General features: G+C 48.4%; 1 long non-coding RNA gene across 1 annotated transcript; it reads left to right on the top strand.

Annotated features, from left to right (window-relative positions):
- Positions 1-472: 472 nt before the first annotated feature.
- On the top strand, positions 473-4,286 carry LOC125941469 (uncharacterized). The gene is made up of 3 exons (XR_007464351.1): positions 473-1,381; positions 3,847-4,027; positions 4,152-4,286. It is a non-coding gene; the product is annotated as an uncharacterized LOC125941469 (long non-coding RNA).
- Positions 4,287-4,858: the final 572 nt, after the last annotated feature.

Consider the following 4,858-nt stretch of genomic DNA (forward strand, 5'->3'; position numbering starts at 1 on the left):
ATTTAAACAGAAATGCATTGATGGGAAGGCGTTTTTCCAAGGGCAATATAAGTCGTCTTACATTAAAATGTATGTGAAGGCACTAGCACCTTTTATTGTTTCATTAATTGTTAGCAATTGACCCGATGCGCGCGCGTGTCCAAAACGCATTAGATAGGCGAAGTCGCAATTAGGCCTGCCGAGGATGCGAGCGCCCTCTGGATATGCTTTTTTTAAAGCACCCTACCTGAGCACGCCGATGTTGGTATTGTTTTCTCGTACATTCGTATTACAATCTGACGCCACCATGTCTGTGGGTTGTGGTTAAGTCGTACTTTACCGTTATTCTGACGGATTTTACTGTGAGAAATTCAATTTTGTTCACCAAAACCTTGCACCACGTGGAGGGCCTGCGGGGTGGGGGTGGTTCGCGGTGATTTTCTCCTTCGCTAACACCTCGCGCCACGCGGAGGGCCTGCGCGATCAGGGTGGTTGGGGATGATTTTCTCCGCCACGGACGCCGACGACGGATTTTCTTCGACACGGGGCCCTTAACGCTATCGCGTTAAAATAGTATGGCGGTTGGGTTTGTCATGTGCATTCCTTGGCTTCGGTTATTGTCTCCCGTCAGAAATTGCGGAATCACGGGCCCTTCTGCACAACCTATTGTGTTGCACTTTGTTCCTGCGGTTTGCTTTTTCGCTCAGATAAGACATTGTATTTATTTCGCCTTTTCCAGAATGATTCCAGTGAACAGAAGAATTCCAGTGAACATTTCTGGCGCTCTGTCAAGATTGCTCTTCACGTAGTGTGAAGAGCGCGGTGGGCCGTATACTTCATTGAGTCCGGTGCCGAGTCTCGCGAGATCTCGAGAAAGTGAAATCATTGTAAGTGATCGCCCAAGAATACGCTCTTACCTATGCTAAACGATGAAAAACAGAAAGATAAAGGCATACTACCAATGGCGGTCACAAGTGGGGCTGGTTGTAATGTCGTTTTCATTTACTAGATTGCACCTGACGTCATAATATTCGAGGGAAGCGCCCATAGAAGTGTCGATGTCTTCCTCTGCCGAACAAGAAGGCGGCAGATGTCATGATGAGTTATACTCCTAGGAGTACTCTACACGGCTGATAAGCTACAATTTACCATAGACCATGGCAGCCTTTGACGGTGTGCCGAATAGAACTGCAAGGCTTCGCGTCCCCATCTCTTTCAGCGTGCTTCTCACGTACACGTGCGATGTCTTTTCTTTTTTCAACGATGCCATGAACGAACGGCGCGAGTGGTCGTGTCGGACACCAATCTGTCAAGCAATGACGATGCTGGCCTTTCGTGCATCGTCACCAGGACCAGCGGGGGAGGAATCACTGTGGCCGACAGTGCTAGCCCGACCAGCAAGGTGAGCGCATTAAAGACGCGACTTGTTTTATCTTAACATTTCCATTGCCTTTCGCCCTGCAAAGGTATTTGCGTAAAAACGATTTCACGCGCAATTAACTCGAGTACACCAACGCTTCTTATATCGATTAGCTATCAAGCGTGAACACGACGGTGTAATAACTAAGAAGTGATAACGAGCCACAATTGTGCTACCTGACTAATGTTATAACTACAAAAAATTCAAATTCGAACTTATCCAGTGAAGGATCGCACGAGGAACACGTTACGAATAAAGTAGCAGACGTGAAAGCATCTGCGGTGTTCACAGTATGCGCGCGCATTTGAGGCAGCTTTCCAACAAGCTTCCGGATATCATGGATGATTCGTGTGCACTGCTTTCAATGGCTACATTTTGACGTGATAGCGTTAAAGGCCTCGTGTCGTAGAAAATCCGGCGTTGCCATCGACGTCAGGGTCGGCGTTGGCGTAAGCATCGGCGTCTGGCGGAAATAATCATGCCGAACCACATCATCCCGAACCATCCCGTCCGGGCGAGCCCTTCGCATGGCGCAAGGTGTTAGTGAACAAAAATTGAATTTCTCAAAGTAAAATCCGTCAGAAAAATCATAAAGTACGACTTAACCACAACCTACAAATAAGATAGCGTAAGATATCGTCGGATTGTAATTTGGGGGTAAATGGGGGTAAGCGACGCTTGCCGTGTGTGTATCTGACCTTCGTGATGATTTTCTTTCTTTGTTTCTCTCTTTCTCTCCCTCTATTGACCTTTAATTCTTTCTTTTTCTTTCTCTTTCTGTCTCTTTCCTTCTTTCTCTTTCTTGTCCCTGGTATGTGCCATTGAGCTTGGACCCTTTCTGTACTATCGCCAGGATCGGCCCACTTTTCAGCGTGACACCCCCACCACCATCGCCGACACTTGTGAGCCTATAAAGCATCGCTTAAAAGCCTGATAAGAAGCGAGGGATCTCTGAATGCTATCGTGTTCTGCTCTTAAAGCCGAAGCTTAAGCGTCCTCCAATTCTGGTGGTGTTTCGCTGTACTTTGGTTCTAGGCAACATTAAGGGGAATGTTGAAAACCGAGCCTTTCTAAATTTTGATCGGGCCCCATGGCGCAGAAAATACGGTGTCAGTTCGGAGTTAACGGCGTCCATTAACGCTATCGCGTTTCACTCTTATATGCGAAGCTTAAGCGTACTCCAAGATTTTTTTTTCTTTGCTCCTGCATACCAGCAGTGAAATTTGTCTTCTCAACGTACTTCGCTGTCTTGCCATATAATCGCTGGTAAAGATTTGTCCGCAGCTACCTACTGTGGCGTCCCTCATATTCTGGGAGTGGCTTTGGAATGTTATACCCTATAATTTAAAGCTGCAGCAAAAATGAAGCACATTACGGTTTTCCGTGCTTCTTCCTGATCGACGGTGACGCAAGCCTATTCGGTGTAAAGCTGCTGCCCGTGAAGATCACCAGCCCATTTTTATATCCACTGCAGGACGAAGGCTTTCGACATGCAAATTTTCTAATTTCATCCCACCACCTAGTTTTTGCTGTCCTCGACTGCGTTTCAATTCTATTGGCGCCCATTCTGTAACTCTAATAGTCCATCGGTTATTTACCCTACCACTTCCATTGCGATTATATAATTTATGCTGCACATTGTCAAACAAGAGAGTTAGAGGGGTATGACTAAGTTCGGTACAGATTCGTTTCAAGTTAACGAATCGGAAATTATTGAGCCCACACACTGAATAGGGAAAGCTTACTAAAAGTTTATGGCACAACGCATAGCCTACAACGATATTACATATACTTCTGTGCACTCTAGTGTGTTAAATCGTGACTTCCAATCACTGCGGTTAGCATTCTTTGGAAACCTCAGCCAGTGTGTGGTATGTTTGTTTGTCTATTGGTTTGCTAATCCGTATTCGAGCTCTTTCACGCCAATTTGGGTCATGGGGTAGTCCAAGTGCTAATGTGCGTAAGTTCGGGCTGCTGTGCTGAGGTAACAAGGTTCGTTACCAACCTTCAGGCCAAGTTGTGTCGCTGAGTTAGTGACAGCAGGTGCCATACTTCAATGATCTTCTTTCACGCCATCTTGGGTCATTGCGCATGTGCCACTTGGTACGCGCCATTTTTCAATGAACCTGTTTCACGCCAACTAGGCTGACTGGGCGGTTCTGGCGGCTTGGTGTCTTGGTCCCCCGCTGCGGTCCTGGTGGCCAGCAGTTCTTACACACTGATATGTTGCCGCCGGCCCTGTGGACCTGGTGGCCAGTTCTTCAAGCGGCGTGGTGTCTTGCTAGCTACCCTGCAGACCTGGTGGCCACCGGTTCTCCTACGGCCTGGTGTATTGTTATCCGCGCTGTGGACCTTGTTGCCAGTTGTTCTAGCGGTTTGGTGGCCAACCTTGCGGACCAGGTGGCAAGCGACTCTAACAGTCTGTTGCATTGCTTCCCGCACTACAGACCTGGTGGTCAGCTGTTCTAGAGGCCTGGTGACTTGCCCGCCCTGTGGATATGGTGGCCAGCTGTTCTAGCGACCTGGTATCATGCTGTCTGCCCTGCGCTCCTTGTGGCAAGATCTTGCAGTGCCTGCTGCCTTGCTGCGTGACTTGCGGATCTTGTGGCTAGCTCTTCAAGCGACCTGGTATGTTCCTGCCCGCACTACAGACCTGATGGTCAGTTGTTTTAGAGGCCTGCTGACTCTGTGCCCACCTTGTTGTCGTGGTAGCCAAGTTTTGTAGCGACCTGGTATCTTTCTGCTTGCCTAGCGGACCAAGTGGATGGTAGCTCTGGTGCCCTGGTGTCTCGTTGCATGTCCTGCGGACCTGGCAGCAAGAAATTCAAGTGGCGTGGTATGCTGCTCATCACAAGATCGCAAGCGCGGCATGGAATCACAAGAGGCAAAAGTCAGTTTCTTTCTATCACTATTTCTTCACAAAAACGGCTAGTTGGGCGAGCTGGCGAGTTAATATTTTCGAAATAAGCGTCTGCGCGGACTTCGTTCATGTCTGTTTGATTTCGGTAATTTCTTTGCATTTATACGTCACCTTCGCCGCTATAACATTCGATGTAGGCAGCACTGACATCGCGGCTTGCTTTCGCCTAGGCTGCCGTTCTCCCATTGCCTGTGCCTGTGGTTGCACGCAAGAATGACCCGCCGTGATGACGTAGTGGCTTTAGTGTTGCGATGTGAATCCCGAGGTTGCGGGATGGAATCCCGGCCGCGGCGGCTGCATATCGATGGGGCGAAATGCAAAAACACCCATATACCGTGCAATGGGGGCACGGTAAAGAACCTCAGGTGCTAAAAATGAGCCGCTCTTCAATGAGCCTATTCACTATTGAATGGTCAATCGATACAGTCGTCTTACCTCCTTAATGGAAGGTAGCAAAGCTGTTCCCTATCCACAGGCGAACTTGTGTCGACGAGTTTGTGCCGATAGCCGCCGCTCTTCAATTATCTTACTTCAAGCCA

Source organism: Dermacentor silvarum, chromosome 11 (assembly GCF_013339745.2).
Source record: "Dermacentor silvarum isolate Dsil-2018 chromosome 11, BIME_Dsil_1.4, whole genome shotgun sequence".
Lineage (NCBI taxonomy): Eukaryota > Metazoa > Arthropoda > Arachnida > Ixodida > Ixodidae > Dermacentor > Dermacentor silvarum.